The sequence below is a fragment of the Triturus cristatus genome, chromosome 5_1, assembly GCF_964204655.1.
Source record: "Triturus cristatus chromosome 5_1, aTriCri1.1, whole genome shotgun sequence".
In the NCBI taxonomy this organism is placed as follows: domain Eukaryota; kingdom Metazoa; phylum Chordata; class Amphibia; order Caudata; family Salamandridae; genus Triturus; species Triturus cristatus.
The window spans coordinates 83,282,063-83,305,634 of record NC_140587.1 but is presented as its reverse complement, the minus strand read 5'-3'; positions in this window follow the sequence as shown (position 1 = coordinate 83,305,634).

The following is a 23,572-nucleotide window of genomic DNA, read 5'->3' as shown; positions in this document are numbered from 1 at the left end:
TCCTGAGCAAAATCGATGAGAAATTAGTAAATACACAAATAAATGACTTCTTCCAAAATGCCAATATATTACACCCCAAGCAATCGGGTTTCAGACCGGACCATTCAACAGAGTCAGTGCATCCAAAACTTTGAGATTCGCCCTTTATGAAGGCAAGGATGCAGTGCTGGTTCTGCTGGACTTGTCAGCCACGTTCGATACTGTCTCTCATGATATTTTGAGAGATAGGCTTGCACATAGCAGAATTACGAACAAGGCACTAGCATGGATCACATCTTTTTTGGAAAACAGGCACCAGATAACACTGGGTAGTTATAAATCTGAGAAAAAACGGGTGTCTTCAGGGGTACCTCAGGGTTCCTCCCTGAGTCCAACTCTTTTTAATATCTATATGGCGCCACTCCTCACCCTGCTATACACATTTGATGTTGAAACCATAGCCTATGCCGATGATACGCAGTTGATTTTTACTCTTGACAAAAACTCTTCAGTACCAGAAGAGAAACTTCATCACTGCTTAACAGCAGCGATAGACTGGATGAAACTGAATCATCTAAATGCAACAGTTCAAAAACAGAATGATGATGTTTGGAAAATCTAATTCATTTTGCCCAATTCAGTGGTGGCCTTCTAATTCAGTCCCGCCTCCCAATACAGTGGATACGGTGAGAAATATAGGAATCTGAGAACGTTTTTTGATCTTCTTCCGTTACCCGCTAGGAAAACGGTTACAGCTGCTTTAATTCTATCTTCTTTGGACTATTGTTATAGTCTGTACGCAGGATCGAAAAAGACGGTCTTGAAATGACTGCAGATTGTCCAGAATGCTGCAGCGAGGTTGGTCCTGAAATTGCCAAAAGGCTCTCCCTCAGCAGCAGCACTGAGAACTCTTCACTGGCTGCCTATTCATAAGAGGATTCTCTTCAAAATCCTGACTATTACTTATAGAGCCACAAGAGCCACGGGACCAGGATACCCAAGATCAAGAATCACTTCATACACTACTATTCCATTATATCCGCCGATGATGCCGTAGGTCTGGAAGCATAAAGTGCTCCAAATGCGGACACAAACTCATTTAGAATTTCCTGCACTCCGTATCTCTGTTCCCCTTACCGTTTCGAATCATCTGGATAGTCTGTGGTGTTCGGCCGTCGCATATTTTAGCCGCTAAGTATCTACCCACTCTACCCCCCTCTCCATAGGCCCTCGCTACCTGCCTCCTTGCCATATATTTGAGTTCATCATCAGCATAGTTTTGATATTCAGATAGAAGAACTCTAATGTCTCCTAGTATTTTGGCGTCTTGTGTCCGCTCGTATTCACCTTCCAGAGTGCGCAGCTTATCTTCCCGCATTGTCAGTTGCTGCCGTATGTCCTTAAGAATACCAGCGTTTGTGCTTATACAGACGCCACGGATCGTTGCTTTAAAAGCGTCCCAAAGCATGCCGGGATCTTTCATAGTTGGCGCATTTTGATCAAAATATTCCTGTATCGCCTGACCTATAGTGTCTACATATAAGGTATCTAGCAATGCTTTTGCGTTAAACCTCCAACTGAAGGGGGGTGGCGCATAATGTGGCATTTCCAGGGAGAGGATCACCGGGTTATGATCAGACAACGTTCTGGGTAAATGCCTAACCGCTCGTGTCCATAATGCTATATCATCAGAGACTAACCAGTAATCTATGCGGGACCAGCTACCATTTGCTGCCGATGCGTGTGTGGCCTCTCTCCCCTCTGGATTCCTTCTTCTCCAAATGTCAGTAAGTCCCCTATCCACCATTTTGTCCTTTAATGTATGCAGCGCCCGTCTGTGTGTCTCAACCGTAGCCCCAGATCTGTCAAAGTGATCACATAGTGCGATATTAAAGCCTCCTCCCCATATCAAGAGTGTGTCCTGTAAATCCCTTAGTATACCCCACAATGAATGATAAAATTGCAGGTCATCAACATTTGGACCATACGTGTTCAGAATAGCCAGTCTTTACCCCCGTAACATACCTGTGACAAGAACATAGCGCCCTAAGTCATCCGCCACAGTATTATCAATAGTAAACTGTAGCCCCTTTTTAACCAGAATTAGAACTCCTCTAGAATATGATGAATACGAAGAATGGTGTATTGTCTCAGCCCACTTGCGCCCAACACTATTGTGAGCTGTCGATGCACAGTGCGTCTCCTGCAGGAGAGCAATGTCTATGTGCAATCCATCCAAATAGGCTAGCGTTTGCCTGATTTTTTGGGGGTTATTAAGCCCCCATACATTCCACGTTAGCAAGTTTAGATGTCTAGCACTCAACAGTACATCAACCATCTTCCATTAGTGATACCAACGCAGACATATGACAAAGATTTAGTTAGTGCCTTCCAACTAAGTTCCAAGCATAAAGTGACCTCATTATTCTTCTGAACATATATGTGGATTTCAGCGATGCTTCTCATGCACCGTGGCCAACAAAACAATTCCCCAACCCAAGCCATCCTCCCACCACCCACTTCAGCATCCCAACCATGCCAAAGACATACCCCACAGAAAAGAACTAACATAAATTAAACTGATTTCGGGGGTTACCCTCTTCGGGGGTCCACCAAGAACACACATCTCCATCCAACTAAATGGATGTGGACAGGTACACTTAAGATTTGGAGCTGTGTAATTACTGCAACATTACATTCGGCCTACTATCTAACAGCTTGTCGTTACTTATCCACTTTGCCCATGATATCCATCCATTCTGTAGCACACTACAGCTGCCTACGGGAGTGCAGTGGTTCCCACCCCTCAGCAACAAAACCAGCAGTCAATTCCTGTGATGCTACATAAAGGTGAAGATCGTCACTTAGGAGCAGTTCCCAGCCCCCACCCATCCCATCCGCCCCGTCATTCCTTATACCCCCAGTCTTATTACTGCCAGGCAGAGTTCAGCAGTGACATCCTACAATGTGGCCTTGTGGTTTAATGCAGTATCTCCTCTGCCAGGAATCAATAAAACGACCCCGGCCCCACCAGGTCTGTACGCCCTATGAAGTGATATAGTTCCAACAGTTCGTGCGCAAAGTCAGCATAGTTCGTATCGTTTATACTTACAGTCACCACCAGACCTGTCTAGTCCCCAGCCAGCGTGGATTACCGGGGTCCTCTTCCAGGACCTCTGAGACTGGCTCATTACCTTTACCTTATCATGTGTAACAGACACATCAAACTCTCACGCCCCGCAGGTAACATCCAAATTCCACCTCATCTGCCCTTAGTCTGCGTCTCAGTTTTGCTCCGTTCTCTGTTGTTCCTTGCGTTTGGCGCCAACCTTTTTAATGAAATCCAGTGCTCCTTTGGGCGTTTGAAGGAGTGTTGCTCGACCCTCATGCGTCACTCGGAGCCTAGCAGGATATAGCATGGCATAATCCCTGCCAAGGTCTCGCAGATTTTTTTTCACCGGGTTGAATTCTTTCCGCGCCAGCTGGACCGTAACTGTGAAGTCTGGATAAAATTCCAACGTATTACCCTGATGTGTGATTTGCCGTTTCTCTCGCGCCAACCTCAGTATAGCATCCCGATCTCTATAGTTAACCCCTTCAGTGCCCATGACGAGCTGGACTCGTCATGGGCCGCGGTTGCGCTGTGCCCATGACGAGTCCAGCTCGTCATAGACCCCGCCCGCTAATGCAACGGCCGGCACAGGGCGGGGAAAGGGGCGGGCACTGAAGGGGTTAAGGACTCTGGCAACTATAGGTCAAGGGAGTGCGCCAGGTTTTGGCCGCGGAGCCAGAGACCGATGTGCTCGCTCAATCAAGAACATCGAGGAGAGGTGTTCCGTGCCAAAGATACCGTGGATCAGTTCCTCCACATACGTTTCCATCCGCCAAATATTTGTGGATTCCGGAACCCCCGTGATTCTGATGTTATTTCGCCGTGACCTCGCCTCCAAATCCTCTGCCTTATTTTTTAGCACGTCTAATAGCTGTTCCACCTCTGCACATTTTTGGGCCGTGGCTTGTGACACATCCTCCACTGCTCCGATACGATTTTCCGCCTCCACCAGTCTTTCCCCATGCCCATCCAGCTTGGCCGCCATATTGTCGACACACAGCGTGATAGTATCCAGCTCACCGTTTATGTCTTGCAGACTCTGTTGGATAGCTTGCAGTACTCCTTCCATTCCCGTGGATACCACCTCACCAGCGTCAAGAGCAGCGTCCGAGATTGTGGCAGCGCACTTTGCCTGTCGTTTAGTTTTGAATGGGAGTTTGGATTGGTGCTTCTCTGGTTTCCCCATGTCCTGCTCTCCCACAGCCATGTACTAAGAGAAGCAGAACCGCGAAACTCCTCTGTGCAGACACCTCAGACTGTCGCTTGCAGGTGCAGTGGACCCAGGCAGCCCAGCACACGAACCTCCTATATCTGTCTAGCTTCTCAGGCGTCTATGTCCGCACCTCCGCACTATGTGCAGATCTTCAGCTGTTAGTCTCTTGCAGCCATATGACATGCAAAGCGGGCATCAGAACTCAGCGCGTGACCTTCTTCACCATGAGCTATGATTTCTTCCACCAGGTTCGCAGCCAAATTCACCTCAGCCGTTGTTCCAGGCAGACTTTACCCGCAACTCGCTACATACTTCAAGGAGCAGATAAGAGGGACGAAAGCCAGTCCAAGCCCCCTACATTTGATTGCGGCTTTAATGGAGCCAAAATGCACCGGATCGTCGCCCTCTACCTCCTCCCGTACAGCGCCGCTCTCAGGGGCCAGATATCTTCAAGTCGCCCTCACTGCATCCGGGTCGCCCTGCAGTTACATTAGTTAACCGCCATTCTCCATCCAGCCAAGCTTGCAATCTTTCCCTCTGGGGCAGCCTGACGCATCTCATTTCCACAGGGATCCTACACACTCCCCACTCGTACCTTTGAAGTGTTGGGTGTCCGTGTATATTTTGGCGGCAGCGCTTTAAGTTCTACCCATACTCCTCTCCACAGCGCGCTCTCACCGGCAACGGTTAGCTTTGTTATCAGCAGCCGTAATTTCGAGGCCTTTCCAGGAGCCTCCGCAGTAGCTTTCATACAGTCTTCAGGACAGAAGCGCGAGCACAGCACACTGGGTCATTATTGGCGCCTTCAATGCCGGGGCAACAAAGCGTCTCGCAGAGATAGTCCCTTGGTCTCCTCGACGCGTTCCCCAGTCTCAGAGGTCTCCGTTCTTTCCGCACGGCGCCATCTTGTTGTCCGTCAATCGCGTCTTTTTCGTATCGTCTTTATTCGAATTGTGGGTTCTACAGCAACATTATATGGTCCTCCTCACCATCCGGGCGTGGGCACCTGTGTCCGATCACGAATGCGGCCGTTCTCCGCTAGTTTTCAGCTCAGTGCATGGTAGTTATTGACGCTTTTCGAACCTGTCCGGCGGAGCTGTCTTAGGAGGCAGCCATTCCGCTGTGCGCCCTCTAGCGCCCCCCCCCCCCCCGAGCCTGAAGGCATGATTTACTCTGTCACTGTAATAGTTAGCACAATGAGTTCTGCAGCCCACTGGTGACATTTAACCCCTTCGCTGCTAGGCCTCCCCCCCCCCCCCCCCCGTGCTAAGCCTTTTATTGGCTATTTGGGGTAGTGCGCGCTTAGGCCCTGTAACTTTTTGACCACATAAGGTATCCACGCCAAATTTGCGTCCTTTTCTTCCAACATCATGGGAATTCTAAAGGTACCCAGGGTTTGGGAATTCCCCTGGAAGGGTCCCAGAAATTAGCCAAATTACAGCTACATTTTGGTTTTTGGGGGAAAAAGGGCTGCAAATGTAAGTGTCTGGGTTTTTCCCTGCAAATGGTATCAAAAAAGAGTTTGTGGGGCTGAAATCACCATTTTCCCAGCTTTTAGGGAACGACAGACTTTTGTCAGAAAACCAATTTTTTTACACAGTTTTGACATATTTCTGGGACATAGCCTATTTTTGCTATTTTTTGTGCTTCCAACCTCCTTCCAGTTAATGGTAGAAATGGGTATGAAAGCAATAATGGAGCCTGAAAAGCTATACATTTTGAGAAAAGTAGACAAAATTCTGAATTCAGCAAGGGGTCATTTGTGTAGATCCATCAAGGTTTCTTTATAGAAACTAACAGTTAAATATAGGAAAAATTGAAAATTAGTTGAAAAAAAACAGCATTTTGTGTCAACGTTTTCACTTGTAACTTCTGCTAATTATGACAGCTCTTTGAAAGCAATATACCGTTACATCCGCTGGACCTTTCTGGTTGTGGGGATATATAGGATTTGTAGGTTCACCAAGAACCCGACGAACCCAGAGTCAAAAACTGAGCAGCAGTTTGCAATGGCTTTTTATTATGTACCGGGTATTTAGCAATTATTGGGGGAAAATGTATACATGGAAAAATTGGCATGAAAGACACCTATGTATTTCTGAAATGGGAACACATTATAGAGTTTAGAAATAGTAGATATTTGCACATTTTCGAAATTGGGAATCATCATACTAGCATGAGAATTATCGGTCATTTTTCAAAATGTCTTCTTTTTTACACAATGTCTTTCATTTGGAAGGCAGAAATGCATCGAAAGTAGTAAATAGGTAATAACAGTTGCTTTACAAATCTGAATTACCTTAAGTCTCCCGGTACAAATGGTACCTCACTTGTGTGGGTCGGCCTAGTGCTCGCGACAGGAAATGGCGCAAAACGCAACGTGGTCACACCTCAATTTCGCAATGAAAAATGACCCTTTTTTGGCAAAGTGCCTAGATGTAGTTTTTTAATGAAAGCTCTGCCGGCACCTAGGGAAACCAAGCCAACCTATACATTTTTGAAAACTAGACACCCAGGGGAAACCAGAATGGGGTGACGACTGCCTCCCACCAGGTTATGTTACCCAGAATCCCTTGCAAACCTTAACAAAAGGCAAAAAAAAACACATTTTCCCCACATTTCTGTGGTGGAAAGTTCTGGCATCTGTGTGGATCCACAAATTTCCACCCACCCTGCGTTCCCCAAAGTCTTTTGAGAAAAATGGTACCTCACTTGTGTGGGTCGGCCTAGTGCCCGCGACAGGAAGCGGTGCAAAATGCAACGTGGTCACACCTCAATTTCGCAGTGAAAAATGACCCTTTTTTGGCAAATTGCCTAGCTGTAGTTTTTGAACCATAGCTCTGCCGGCACCAAGGGAAACCTGGCAAACCAATATATTTTTGAAAAGTAGACACCAAGGGGGATCCAGGATGGGGTGAATTGACTACCTCCCACCAGGTTCTGTTACCCAGAATCCCTTGCAAACCTAAAAAATTTGCAAAAACAAACACATTTTCCCCAAATTTCGGAGGTGGAAAGTTCTGGCATCTGCGTAGATCCACAACTTTCCACCCACCCTGCATCCCCCAGGGTCTTGCGAGAAAAATGGTACCTCACTTGTGTGGGTCGGCCTACTGCCCGCATCAGGAAACGGCGTGAAACGCAACGTGGTCACACCTCAATTTCGCAGTGAAAAATGACCCTTTTTTGGCAAAGTGCCTAGCTGTAGTTTTTTAACCAAAGCTCTGCTGACACCAAGGGAAAACTAGCAAACTTATACATTTTTGAAAACTAGACACCCAGGGGAATCCAGGATGGGGTGACTTGACTGCCTCCCACCAGGTTCTGTTACCCAGAATCACTTACAAACCTAACAAATTGGAAAAAAAACTAATTTTCCCAAATTTCTGTGGTGGAAAGTTCTGGAATCTGCGTGGATCCACAAATTTCTACCCACCCCGCGTTCCCCAAAGTCTTTCGAGAAGAATGGTACCTCACTTGTGTGGGTCAGCCTAGTGCCCGCAACAGGAAAACGCAACGTGGACACACCTCAATTTTGCAGTGAAAAATGACCCTTTTTTGGCAATTTGCCTAGCTGAAGTTTTTTAACCATAGCTCTGCCGGCACCTAGGAAAACCTAGCCAACCTATACATTTTTGAAAATAAGACACCCAGGGGACTCCTGGATGGGGTGACTTGAATGCCTCCCACCAGTTTCTGTTACCCAGAATCCCTTGCAAACCTAAAAAATTGGCAAAAAAACCTAATTTTCCCCAAATTTCTGTGGTGGAAAGTTCTGGCATCTGCGTGGCTCCACAAATTTCCACCCACCCCGCGTCCTCCAAAGTCTTACAAGAAAAATGGTACCTCACTTGTGTGGGTCGGCATAATGCCCGCGTCAGGAAACGGCGCAATACGCAGCGTGGTCACACCTCAATTTAGCAGTGAAAAATGACCCTTTTTTGGCAAAGTGCCTAGCTGTAGTTTTTTAACCTTAGCTCTGCCGGCACCTAGGAAAACCTAGCAAACCTATACATTTTTGAAAACTAGACGCCCAGGGGAATCCAGGATGGGGTGACTTGACTGCCTCCCACCAGGTTCTGTTACCCAGAATCACTTGCAAACCTAAACAATTGTCAAAAAAACCACATTTCCCCACATTTCTGTGGTGGAAAGTTCTGGAATCCGCGTGGATCTGCAAATTTCCACCCACCCCGCGTTCCCCAAAGTCTTCCGAGATAAATGGTACCTCACTTGTGTCTGTCGGCCTAGTGTCCGCAACAGGAAACTGCACAAAACGCAACGTGGACACACCTCAATTTTGCAGTGAAAAATGACCCTTTTTTGGCAAAGTGCCTAGCTGTAGTTTTTTAACCATAGCTCTGCCGGCACCTAGGGGAACCGAGCAAACCTATACATTTTTGAAAGCTAGACACCCAGGGAAATCCAGGATGGGGTGACTTGACTGCCTTCCACCAGGTTCTGTTACCCAGAATCCCATGCAAACCTAAACAATTGTCAAAAAAAACACATTTTCCCCACATTTCTGTGGTGGAAAGTTCTGGAATCCGCGTGGATCTGCAAATTTCCACCCACCCCGCGTTCCCCAAAGTCTTCCGAGATACATGGTACCTCACTTGTGTCGGTCGGCCTAGTGTCCGCGACAAGAAACTGCACAAAATGCAACGTGGACACACCTCAATTTACAGTGAAAAATTACCCTTTTTTGGCAAAGTGCCTAGCTGTAGTTTTCGAACCATAGCTCTGCCGGCACCTAGGGAAACCTAGCAAACCTATACATTTTTGAAAACTAGACACCCAGGGAAATCCAGGATGGGTTGACTTGACTGCCTCCCACTAGGTTCTGTTACGCAGAATCCCTTGCAAACCTGACAAATTGTCAAAACAACCACATTTTCCCCACATTTCTGTGGTGGAAAAGTTCTGGAATCCGCATGGATCCACAAATTTCCACCCACCCCGCATTCCCTAAAGTCTTCCGAGATGAATGGTACCTCACTTGTGTCGGTCAGCCTATTGCCCATGACAGGAAACGACACAAACCGCAACTTGGACACACCTCAATTTCGCAGTCAAAAATTACCCTTTTTTGGCAAAGTGCCTAGCTGTAGTTTTTTAACCATAGCTCTGCCGGCACCTAGGAGAACCGAGCAAACCTATACATTTTTGAAAGCTAGACACCCAGGGAAATCCAGGATGGGGTGACTTGACTGCCTTCCACCAGGTTCTGTTACCCAGAATCCCATGCAAACCTAAACAATTGTCAAAAAAACCACATTTTCCCCACATTTCTGTGGTGGAAAGTTCTGGAATCCGCGTGGATCTGCAAATTTCCACCCACCCCGCGTTCCCCAAAGTCTTCCGAGATACATGGTACCTCACTTGTGTCGGTCGGCCTAGTGTCCGCGACAAGAAACTGCACAAAATGCAACGTGGACACACCTCAATTTACAGTGAAAAATTACCCTTTTTTGGCAAAGTGCCTAGCTGTAGTTTTTTAACCATAGCTCTGCCGGCACCTAGGAGAACCGAGCAAACCTATACATTTTTGAAAGCTAGACACCCAGGGAAATCCAGGATGGGGTGACTTGACTGCCTTCCACCAGGTTCTGTTACCCAGAATCCCATGCAAACCTAAACAATTGTCAAAAAAAACACATTTTCCCCACATTTCTGTGGTGGAAAAGTTCTGGAATCCGCATGGATCCACAAATTTCCACCCACCCCGCATTCCCTAAAGTCTTCCGAGATGAATGGTACCTCACTTGTGTCGGTCAGCCTATTGCCCATGACAGGAAACGACACAAACCGCAACTTGGACACACCTCAATTTCGCAGTCAAAAATTACCCTTTTTTGGCAAAGTGCCTAGCTGTAGTTTGTGAACCATAGCTCTGCTGGCACCTAGGGAAACCTAGCAAACCTATACATTTTTGAAAACTAGACACCCAGGGGAATCGAGGATGGGGTGACTTGACTGCCTCCCACCAGGTTCTGTTACCCAGAATCCCTTGTAAACCTAAACAATTGTAAAAAAAAAAGAATTCTCCCACATTTCTGTGGTGGAATGTTCTGGAATCCTTGTGGATCCACAAATTTCCACCCACCCCGCATTCCCCCAAGTCTTCTGAAAAAAATGGTACCTCACTTGTGTTGGTCAGCCTAGTGCCCGCAACATGAAACGGCGCAAAATGCAACGTGGACACACCTCAATTTCGCAGTGAAAAATGACCCTTTTTTGGCAAAGTGCCTAGCTGTAGTTTTTTAACCATAGCTCTGCCGGCACCTCGGAGAACCGAGCAAACCTATACATTTTTGAAAACTAGACACACAGGGAAATCCAGGATGCGGTGACTTGACTGCCTCCCACCAGGTTCTGTTACCCAGAACCCCTTGCAAACCTAATAAATAGACAAAAAAAACACATTTTCCCCACATTTCTGTGGTGGAAAGTTCTGGAATCCGCGTGGATCTGCAAATTTCCCCCCACCCCGCGTTCCCCAAAGTCTTCCAAGATAAATGGTACCTCACTTGTGTCGGTCGGCCTAGTGTACGCGACAGGAAACTGCACAAAACGCAACGTGGACACACCTCAATTTTGCAGTGAAAAATGACCCTTTTTGGCAAAGTGCCTAGCTGTAGTTTTTGAACCATAGCTCTGCCGGCACCTAGGGAAACCTAGCAAACCTATACATTTTTGAAAGCTAGACACCCAGGGAAATCCAGGATGGGTTGACTTGACTGCCTCCCACCAGGTTCTGTTACCCAGAATCCCTTGCAAACCTGACAAATTGTCAAAACAACCACATTTTCCCCACATTTCTGTGGTGGAAAGTTCTGGAATCCGCATGGATCCACAAATTTCCACCCACCCCGCATTCCCTAAAGTCTTCCGAGAAAAATGGTATCTCACTTGTGTCGGTCAGCCTATTGCCCGTGACAGGAAATGGCACAAACCGCAACTTGGACACACCTCAATTTCGCAGTGAAAAATTACCCTTTTTTGGCAAAGTGCCTAGCTGTAGTTTGTGAACCATAGCTCTGCCGGCACCTAGGGAAACCTAGCAAACCTATACATTTTTGAAAACTAGACACCCAGGGGAATCCAGGATGGGGTGACTTGACTGCCTCCCACCAGGTTCTGTTACCCAGAATCCCTTGTAAATCTAAACAATTGTAAAAAAAAACACATTTCCCCCACATTTTTGTGGTGGAATGTTCTGGAATCCTTGTGGATCCACAAATTTCCACCCACCCCGCATTCCCCAAAGTCTTCTGAGAAAAATGGTACTTCACTTGTGTAGGTCAGCCTAGTGCCCGCAACAGGAAACGGCGCAAAACGCAACATGGACACACCTCAATTTCGCAGTGAAAAATGACCCTTTTTTGGCAAAGTGCCTAGCTGTAGTTTTTTAACCATAGCTCTGCCGGCACCTAGGAGAACCGAGCAAACCTATACATTTTTGAAAACTAGACACCCAGGGAAATCCAGGATGCGGTGACTTGACTGCCTCCCACCAGGTTCTGTTATCCAGAATCCCTTGCAAACCTAAAACAAAATTCCAAAAAAAACACATTTTCCCCACATTTGTGTTGGAAAGTTCTAGAATCTGCGTGAATCCACAAATTTCCACCCATCCCGTGTTCCCCAAAGTCTTCCTTAAAAAAAGGTACCGCACTTGTGTGGGTCGGCCTAGTGCCCGCGACAGGAAATGGCGCAAAATGCAACGTGGACACACCTCAATTTTGCAGTGAATAAAGACCCTTTTTTGGCAAAGTGCCTAGCTGTAGTTTTTGAACCAAAGCTCTGCCAGCACCTAGGGAAACCTAGCAAACCTGTACGTTTTTGAAAACTAGACACCCAAGGAAATCCAGGATGGGGTGACTTGACTGCCTCCCACCAGATTCTGTTACCCAGAATCCCTTGCAAACCTAAAAAATTAGCAAACAAAAACACATTTTCCCTACATTTCTGTGGTGGAAAGATCTGGAGTCTGCGTGGATCCACAAATTTACACCCACCTTGCGTTCCCCAAAGTCGTCCGAGAAAAATGGTACATCAATTTTGTGGGTCTGCCTAGTGCCTGCGACAGGAAACGCTGCAAATTACACCATGAACACACCTCAACTTCTCAGTGAAAAATGACCCTTTTTTGGTTCAATGCCTAGCTGTAATTTTTTAACCCTAGCTCTGCCGGCACCTAGGGAAACCTATTAAACCCACACAATTCTGAAAATGGTATGGCTTGGGTGGATCCCCCAAGGTTTTCTTACCCAGAATCCCCTGCAAACCTCAATTTTAGATGAAAAAATCACTTTTTTCAAACATTTTTGTGTGGGAAAGTTGTGGCGTCACCGGGCTGACACAAATTTCATACCACCCAGCGTTCCCCCGGGTCTCCCGATAAAAACCGTACCTCACTCATGTGGGAGGCCCAAGTACCCGCGACAGGCAAGGGCCCAAAACGTAGTGAGACGACATCAACATTTCCTATCTCAAAGCAACCTGGTTTTGCAAGGGGGGTACCCTGGGTTCTTGGCCCTGTGCTCGGCGGCCACCTAGGGAAACCTACCAAACCCACACATTTCTGAAAACTAGACACCCGGGGTCTTCCAGGGAGGCATGGCTCGTGTGGATCCCCCAACGTTTCCTTACCCAGTATCCCCTGCAAACCTCTATGTTAGCTGAAAAAATCACTTTTTTCGCACATTTATGTGTGGGAAAGTTGTGGCATCACTGGGATCTCACAAATTTCCTATCACCCAGCGTTCCCCCAGGACGACCAATACAAAGAGTGCCTCACTTGTATAGGTGGCCCAAGTACCCGCAACAGGCAAGGGCCCAAAATGTAGTGAGGCGACATCAAAATTGCCTATCAAAAAACGACCTGGTTTTGCAAGGGGGGTACCCTGGGTTTTTGGCCCGTTGCTCGGTGGCCACCTAGGGAAACCTACCAAAACTACACATTTATGAAAACTAGACACCCAGGAGATTCCAGGGAGGTATGGTGTGAGTGAATCCCTCAACGTTTCCTTACCTAGAATCCCCTGCAAACCTAAATTTTAGCTGAAAAAATGCACTTTTTTCACACATTTTTGTGTGGGAAAGTTGTGGCATCACCGGGCTGACACAAATTTCCTTTGCAAAAAAAGGGCCTGTTTTCACTGTGAAAATGTGGTGCGTTTGGGCCGTTTCCTGTCGCAGGCACTAGGCCTACCCATACAAGTGAGTTACCATTTTTCACGGAAGACTTTGGGAAACACGGGGTGGGTGGAATTTTGTACATCCACGCAGATTCCAGAACTTTCCACCACAGAAATGTGAGGAAAAAGTGTTTTTTTGGACAAATGTTTCGGTTTGAAAGGGATTCTGGATAACAGAACCTGGTGAGAGCCAGTCAAGTCACCCCATCCTGGATTCCCCTGGGTATCTAGTATTAAAAAATGTATAGGTTTGCTGGGTTTCCCTAGGTGCCGGCAGAGTTAGGGTTCACAATCTACAGCTAGGCGCAATCCCCAAGCAGAGATCCACTAGGGAGGGGTACCATTGGAAAGGGGAGATTCTCCCCTTTCCAACGATACCTCTCCTGAGTTTCTATGTGCTCAGGGGGCTGAGATAGTCCCCTGAGCACGTAGAAACTGAAACTGAAATGAGCCTCTTGGCTCATTTCAGTTTCGGTTTCACTGAAATTACATCAGCGCGACGTGCGCACCGATCGTCATTTCAGGGAAACCAGGGGGGGCCTCGGGAGCTGGGGAAGCTCTTCCCCAGCTACCGAGGCTTTAGGGGAGAAAAGGGAATCCCTCTGGTGCCCGCACCAGAGGGATTTCCGGTGCTGTGTGTTATGACGAGCTGGACTCATAATGAGCACACGACCACTGTGTGCCGTGACGACTCCAGCTCGTCATAAGCACCGAAGGGGTTAACTTATAGGCCCTAGATAGACTGTGAGTACAATATATTAGGGACTAAAAAGTAAGGTAAATATTCCAATCAGGGGAGTACCAATGTTGCAATGTTGAAAGAATGAGCACAAGCATTTTATCAATGGTTATCAGGGGTAAAGTGCACAGAGTTCAATAGCTAGTAAAAATAGAGCTCTGCAGAAAGGGCAAATTTACAACACCTCCTACCTCCCTTTACCTCTACCTGCCAATTGAAACCTAAACTACCCTTACCACCATTTATCACTACCCAACACTGAAACCTAAAACCCCTTAGTACCCGGTACCCTTACCCATGTCTAAATGCTAAAAACACCTTTACTGGTCTTACAATCCTCTTTCTTAACCCACATCTGAACCCTAAAACCTCTTAAAAACCCTTAACACCCAGAACCCTTATAAACAGAAACATGATTTTTCACATTTAATGTAATTACTTTGCAGAATGTAGGTAAGTTGTAAATGACAATAAAACATACACCCTGTGATTACATGCCTGCCTTTCGATTATCCTTCGAAAGAATGATTATATACATTTATCAGAATCTGCGGCTCACAGACCACTAGCAAATTTTTTAGGGTCAATTCAAAGTCCCCAAGGCTGTCACAGTCCCCCCCAGAAATTGCCCACTATCTTCCATGTGCTGCAGGGTCCCTTTTGAGCTGCAACATACCTACCACCTCTTCTTATTAAATGGAGAGCCTTTTCCTATTTATTGTTATGTTTCTGTTAGTATTTCCATTTGTTCCAGTTCTTGTAAACGAACACACACAACTTTATTCTTTCTATAACTCTCCCATCTGAATGTTTCAAAAAGTTGCCACAAGTCAAGGCACTTACGATTCTTCCTCTGGTGTCATTCTAGCTGTAAGGAAGGGTTCTAAGTCTACCCTCCATGGCTTAGGCTCTTTGTTACCATACCAAGAGAGGCTGCCCTGAAGTTATCAAGTGCCTGATAATGAGTTTCTCCGTGTAATAATGCCAGGGCTTAAACCCCTGTTTACACACGGGTCGTAATTACAAGTTTATAGGTATTCATTCTGTTGTGTAGATCCCACTAATCCGTAGGATCTGCACATTTGCGGACAGCGTAAACTTTGGGTGAGGTGCCTAAATGATTCAAAGCACCCCCGCAGGTTATGTTGGCCTAGAGCTAGCTCACAGTACCACCATAAGCCCCCCTAACCCAACAAGTGAGCGAATGGTTTCTGGCAACCACTGAACATGACAACCCCGACCCCTCAACGATCGTGGTAATAGATCAGAACCCTTCCGCTCAGTCACTCGTGTTCTTTTGTTCGCAAAGAAATATACAGTGAAAACACAATGAGACGTTTTCAATATATTTATTGAACCAATGTTATTCTTGTATAAAATACATGTACTGCGATAATCATTAGACAGAAGCAGATGAAAGTGATTACAAGTGCGAAAAGAGTAAATAGCAGATAAAGTTCCACCATTGTATTAAGACAGTGTATATATGCAGGCATATAAAACAAGGAAGTAATCAGGCATATTTCTCCTATGCAATCACTACACTGTGTAAGTCTGGAGGGTGTGTAGGTCTCGAGCCAAGAATACCCCCCTTGGGCTAATGCAACCCCCTTACCTGGCGGGAGAGAATGTAGGACCCCGTCTTGGTCATGAATTGAGCACCCCTCACAGGGATGTCAGGTACATGTTCTGCAAAGCCAAAGCACACAGGCCCCTCCGTGTCAGCTGAAGTGCCTCCTCTACTAATCCTCTGAGATGCTTATTATTTATAATAAAAAGCATCCTTGCATTGTACATATAGATTAGCAATGTTTTGGATATGTAGATAGCCCTGCCACCCCGTGGATGAAGATAGAACGACATTAGTACATCATGCGTCAAGGCCTTGTACTCGTGTTTGAGACATGGTGATAATGTCGTGCAAAGTCAGATGTGTAAAGAAAAGTAGTTTCAAGGAAACGAATCCCACATTATCACGCACGCGAATATGTGCGAAAGGTCACAGCAGTAATGTCATTGTGTAGAAAAGATGATAATGTAGTAAAATGTGTAGCGTTGCTACATGGGCCGAACTCGGGCATCTAACAACTGCCCCCAATCCTGATCGGATGCCTTAAATAACTCAAGCTTCCTCAAACTTTGCAGGCCAAACCGGCCAAAATGTGATAGGGGAAAACCTACAGTATTTACAGTAACACCAAAATCACCATGTTATCACCCACAAACTCAAAATAGGTGGTATTTATTGCCCCCAATAAATAAGGTATCCTGTATTACCGGTATTTATTAGGTGCGATGAACAGCATCTGAGCTCGGATTCAGGGCCCAAGTCTCCGACTCTTGCAGCAGCAGAATCAGCCCTCAGTGCAGAGGATGCGAGAGAGACCAGAGCACCATCAAGAGGAGACAAAGAGCCCGAGAGGACACAGAGCCCCTCGGAGGGGACTAAGATAAGGGATCCCAAGCCCCACCTCGCAGCCAGGCCCATGGGAACAAGTGCCCTCTGAAACTGAAAACACTGAGAGCCTGAGAGGGAGGGGAGGGGAGACATAGAAAACAGACTCCCTCTGACAGGAGATAAAGCTGCTATTGGTGGGCAGCGCGGGAAGCAGAGGCAGACCCTTTAGAGTGGAAGAATTGTTCAAAGAAGAAATGCCATGAGAGAGGAGATCGGACCCTGAGAGATGACGGAGCCTTTCAGAGAAGGAAGAGAGACCTGCAAGGACACAGCCCTCGGCGCCCCATCCCTCGGTCTCTGTCCCCTTCATGCCCACTGCAGGCTGAGAGCGAGAGAAGAGGAGCCGCTAAAGGACCCAGAGACAAAGGTCTCACCATAGCGAGATGAAGTCCACAACGTGGGACCCACGCACATAGTTCTTTGAAGCAATGTAACTGGCGCATCCATGGACCCACATGGAAACTCGGTGCCCATGAGCGCTGCACTGTGCTGAGTCCTAGCGATGGCACAGACTGGCACACTGCACATGGTTCAAGATCAGACAGCGTGATGCGAGAGCAGCTGGGTACTAACGGCTGCAGCAGGTATTGTGCCACCCTAAGGGAACCACCCCCAAACGTAAAAGGATGTTGACAGGGCACAGCACCAATCAGGCAAACAAGAAAGACGGGAGAAATTATAAAAACAAAGTCTGAGACAATAGAGAACCAGATGGAACCAGGAAGAGCCAAACTCATTACAAGAGTACAAACAACATACAAACAATCTCCACTTTAAAATTAGGGGTCCAATGGAGAGAGGGGGATCAGGTGACCTCAAAACAAAACCGATTCAGCCGGGAGTTTTCAAGTCAGGGAAGTATTGGACAGCTGGCCGAGTTAGTACAAAATAAACAGCCGGGAACTGAGGAAGGAAACATAGAGTATCCTAGGCACCCACTTGTGCCAAGACTATCATGCAACGAGGCTACTACAGAGTCCCCAAGTAATCGCGACACCACCGTCCCTGAAACAACTAGGAGGGACACATGCACCGTATGGTTCACACCAGAATATAGATCTAAAGGAAGACATGACATCATGAACCAAGGTAATATACTGCGTTTGCTGTCTCATATACCAACCTTGACAGAGGTGTCGACGTCAGACTTGGCTTCAATAAAATGCATTAAATGTAAGGACGCCGTGGAAGGAGAAAAAACAAAAACAACCTGGACATCAACATCAATTGCACAAAAAATACTTCTAGAAAGCAACACCTTTAAAAATTGGGGGATAAACATCACCCCGTACACCAAACCAGAATACCCTGATTTGCTTAGCCCAGAAAATATAATGGCAAGCGAAGCAACTGCAAATATATCAATAACTTCGGTGCTAAAAGGAGTTGTGGGGCCCAGTCAATTAAATAAAGAGCTTCCTCCAGCAAATGTCAGAAACTGCCAGGTTTCCACCACACAATCAAATTGGGAAACAGATCTAAGATGGATCTCAAGGACAATAAATAATCGAAAAAATTGACAGCACAACAGTCCATTGAGAAGGACCAGCACAAAAGGGTACCTACGAATATGCTTATGGAATGTAAATGGATTAGCCAATAAACTGACAGACATAGACGTTGTCACTTACACAAGAGCTTTTGATGTCATAGCATTACAAGAAACCTGGCAAACTGACCCTTTGCACCTTCAAGGATACTTGCGCTTCTTTACTAGTGCACTTAAGGGGGCAAAATATGGTCATCTTCAAGGAGGACTAGTAACGTATGTCTCGATCTCAAGCATATCTACAGCTCGTGAAATTGGCCCAACATCTCCAGCAAAAAAAGGAAAAAACCTGCATCCTGGTTCTGGGGCAAGACCTGACTTGAAGACACGTTGGAATATAAAGACCTCGACGTGAAGATAGATAAACAAGGCCGATTCAAGGCACAGAAAGACAGCTTTAGATATAAAGGTCTTGCCTTTGCAATCTCTCAAAATGCACTAAATAATAAATTAAATGGTCCATCGATTCTGGCCTTGATACAAGTGGCACGTGCTAAGATTCTGCCAACAATTACCTCTGGCAGCGAGGCGCAGAGAGGTAGAGACGCTAAAACACTTGACACTACGGTCACAGCTTCTTACAGGGTTATTTTTGGTCTGGCCAAATATACTTCACCTGCGCAAATCAGGCTAGAGTTTGATATACAAAAACAGTCCTTGGCAAGAAAAGGGGCGTATATTATCATCTGGGACAAATTGCGGAAATCCACACAAGGAACACTAAATGAACACCTGTGGAAGGAGGTACAACAAACCGCCTCACCGGCTGCTAAATATCTCAAAAGCAGCCTGCACAATATGGGTCTGAATCATCTCTGGGATACCCCCACATATACTAGCTCATTTGAAAAATTGGTCTGGAAAACGGTCAAATATCTTTCATGGATTGAGGACAAGGCATCACTCTCGAAAAGGGCACACGGATGGATGGCCCTGAATACTTACACAACCCCAGCTGCTGAAAACTATTTTGATTTGGGCTATACTAAACCCACAAAAATAAGTTCTTGAAGCACAGACTTGATCTGTTACCCTGTATACAGCACTTTCCAAATTGGCTAAAGGAAAAAGCGGGTATGATCTGCCGCTTATGCGGCTCAGCGCAAAAAGATCTGCTCCACCTGCTATGCACAAGTAAAGATCTCTCACAAGAACGGAAAAAAACGATTGAAGCTATGTGAAAAGAAAATTCCAGTACAACTGCAATAAACTATTCTAGTCAGTACGGAGGATCTCAGAGATTGTTCCCCGTTTTATTTATTTAAATCTGGACAGTAATGCACTTTACTACAGTGTAAAGTACTTTTTGCACTTTTATTGAAGCAGTAGTGAAGGGAATAAATGGACTGGAATTAAGTACCTTCAACCTTGAAAACTGATAATAACTTGATTAGGAGAACCTGTTTTCTCTGTTATGAATCTTTTTTTTAATGTGTATTATGAGACCTTTTATGTAAAACCATTTTAACTTGATGTTATTTTGTATTTCAACGGTTTTAAGTAACTATGCAAATAAATTACTTACTTACTTACTCCCCTGAATCCTAATCTTGGTTCATGATGCTGACACCGTCTTCCTCAGAGAAATCCCCTTGCCACTTTCGTTGCTTTATTTAGAACAGGAAAGCTCCTTTATGGAACACTCATTTTGGATATTTTGTCTCACTTACGTGATTATCTTTTTCCTCATAATATACAATTTTCTGTTGCTTGATTATTTTAATATGTATGCCTGGATGATTTATTCCCAGAACGTTTTCACACCAATTTCTGTCAATGCTCTGTCATTGCTTTCACTGCGATTGAAATATATATCAGATGTCAACTCCTTTCTTGCACTTCAAGTCGACAATGAAAGGTCCATACGACCAGTGGTGGAACCTTATTGATGACTTTACCAAGAGATTGACTTTCAAGCATCCCTGCTCTATCAAGTGCCAGCAAATGGAGGATGGTTTGTGTTAGAAATGAGGGGGCTCTGGTTGGCGCAGGTGTGTACCCACAACAAGCAGGGACCCTTTACTTCTTGTCAGGGCGAAGGATGACTCCCCAGAATAACCCCTGCTTACCCTCTAGGTGCGTGGCGCGAGCAGTCTAGGCTAAGTCTCAGGCGTACACGGTTAAGCAAATGCAATTACACATACAGTAAGTCCCTTGCATACACCACAAACGGACACCAATCAGGAAGTATATAAAAATGAGCTTTTATGTAGATTCAGCAGATTCAATACAAGGCCCAGTAACGTTAAACTGATGGGGCCAAAATTCTTAGGAATACGGTAAAGTTCTCTTTGTTACGGAAGGTAACTGTGGGTCTCAGCGCACTTCGTGCTGAGGCGGCGACCGGGAAGCACACGGCAGATGACAGGGAAATCAGAACGTTGCGGACCCTGGATCCGATGCGAGCTCGCGGTCGAGTTCGTAAGTACAGTACCTTGTTTCTTGACGCAAAGGCGGGTGCGGGATTTCAGCGGCTCTTCGACAGAAGGGCGAGGCGGCGTCCAAGGCTCCCACACTTCACGATGGGGGTCTGATCTTCAGGCTCACGACAAGAGTGGGGTGTTGCAGGTGGCGGGTGAACAAAGCGGGGCAGCCGGGCATGCAGATTACGTCCGGGCCGTCCGAGGCTTGGAGATGCTCACAACACCGATTCCGGCGGGAGGGTGAAGGTGCACAGCGAGCCTCCAGCGAGCGAGGTGACAGGGGCAGCCCAGCACAGCGTAGGGGGAGCGGCTCCGATCGAGTGAGGCTCTTCCCAAGGCGGGGGCGGCTAAGCAGTCCTGGTCACGGCTCAGGGAGGGACTGGGGCACGAGGGTCACAGCTCCGGCGAGGGAAAGGACACCACAGTCCAGCGGCAGGCGAGTGAAGATCAGGTAGAGCCCAATGGTCCTGGGGCTCCGTTCAGGGGACAAGCTCAGTTCCAAGCCCTTGGAGATCGTTTTGGAAAAGCACAAGTCTTGAAAGTAAAAATTAAGCAAAGTTTTCAGCAACAGTTTCTCTTCTCCCCTTTGGCAGCAAGGTCACCACTGCAGGCCAATCCCCCAGGACAGGGACAGTCTTCCTCCTACAGCTTTCCCGGTGCCTCCTCCTCAGGCAGAGATTCTTCTTGGTCAAAAGCGGATCTAGTTTCTTAGGAGCAGGGCTCCTACATTTATACAGCAAATCTTTTGTTCTCCCAGGCCAGGGGGGCCCTTGCCTAGTTCAGTCCGGTTTCTGAGCACTTTGTTTACGCGATGCAGGCTTCTTCTTTCAGAGTGCAGGGCAGAGTCATCAGACGCTCCACAGGGGGCGGAGCCGGCATTGAGGTGGCAGAGCACTGTCCTATTCAGAGCCTAGGAGTACTCCTCCCACCCATCTACCTGTCGATCGTCCTATTCACCACCAGGCTACTTAGCCCTGTCCATCTGGGTTCCCCCAGCCCTGTCACTCACACCAGCCAGACATCAGACACACATCACGCAGAGTCGGCTGAAATGTTTAGGCAAGCAAAGGCCAGCTTTCTAAAAGCGGCATTTGCAAACGCGGAATATTAAAATAAACTTTGGGAAAAGATGTACCTTATTATTCCGAGTTCAGGCATACTAAACTCGATCTTCTACCATGTTCCCTGGGTCGGCTAGGATCATAGGATGTAACAATCCCAGCCGCCCATACTGGCCTATGAGAACAGGGTAGCCTTACAGTAGTGAACAACAAGATGGCGGTCATTCACTACTAGGACATGCCACGCATCCAGGCTTGTCCTACCTTATGCTTGCAACGCACCCTGCCCGTGGGCCTACCAGAGGGGTGACTAACATGAAGTTAAGGGAAGGATTAGGGACCGGCAAGTGTGGGCACTTGCCAGTCAGCATGTCAGTACCAGACTGCACGCAGGTTCTGCGATGGCAGACCTTAGACATATTTTACCGGCCGCTTCTGTGGGTGGCACAACCAGTGCTGCAAGCCCACCAGCGGTGTTTGCATTTACATGCCCTGGCGCTCCTGGCGCACTTTACTGGGGTCTGACAATAAACCAAACAATCCAAACATGGAATCCAACCAACATATACAATTTACCTAGGGAGCACTCGCACCGCGACACTGGTTGGCAGTGGTACAGCGCGCTGAGCGGCCAACACCATAAAAACACATGAGGCACAGCGACAAAAAGAGGGAGGGAGGCTAGGCCAAGGTGCCAGGTCTAACAGTTTGTTACTGTAGTGTAGTTTGCTACAATAGTATAGACAGGATGTAGAGCGGGGTCTCCAACATTTTCTGTAATATGAGCTACCTATGTTCAATTAAACGCATCGAGAGCTACTAATATTATTAATGTAGTAATAGTGACCACATCAAACAAGATGACATTAGTAGCCACTATATTCAAGATTAGGACCAGCGATCAACTCAGTGAGTGGAGCGGGCTTGGTTGCTAGCAATAATGTAAAAAAGGCTTTGTCAATGTGGAATTCCACTGCATGGGTAATACATAACAGCCATAGGTGCAATGCCTCTCGCATCAGAGCAATCACATTTGTAAACAGCCTCCCCAGTGCCACATGATTTATCACTCAAATATCAGCTTTAAATATTTTTTAGAAATTCAGCAGATTTTTCTCCAAATATCATATTATGACTTTTGAAAATCGGTACATTTGCGACTTAAATAACCACTCTCAATTTTGGTAGACATAAATTAATTAACCCATGCAAAAGCTTCTATTTAGTAAGCTTAGCTGCACACAGGATAGCTACTCACAGGTAGCTGGAGAGCTACCAGTAGCTCACGAGGTACTTGTTGGATAAGCCTGATCTAGAGCTTGCTCAAGTCCAGTCCATGTCCCTAAAGCTCCTGGCCCAATTTGGAAGATCAGCGGTGTTTCAGCGGTCCTGAAGGCATTCGCAGTGGTTGAGGAGTGAGTATAGGAAGTGTTTCTAAAAGTGGTATTTTCAGAATTGTGACTTAAAATCCAACTTTACCATTGAAAGGTTTTTTAAATTAAAATTATTTAGAGAGAAAACTCAACATCCCTTCCTACTCCCAATCAAACGTTATCACATATTAAATGTAATGAGGCAACCTAATGTTATCCTAATGGAGAGGTGCAGTTGTGAAAAACACATTTACAAGTTTTTCACGACCAGGACTTGTTAAAACTTAAAAGAACATGTCCAACTTTTAGGTACACTTCACCCTGGCCTTTGGGCTTCGGGTGACAGACTGATGGTTTAGGCCTGAAAAGAGTTATTTAAAACTTAAATCATAGTTTAAAACTGCACACAGGCTGCAATGACAGGCCTGAGGCATCTTTTAAAGGGCTACTGAAGTGGCAGAA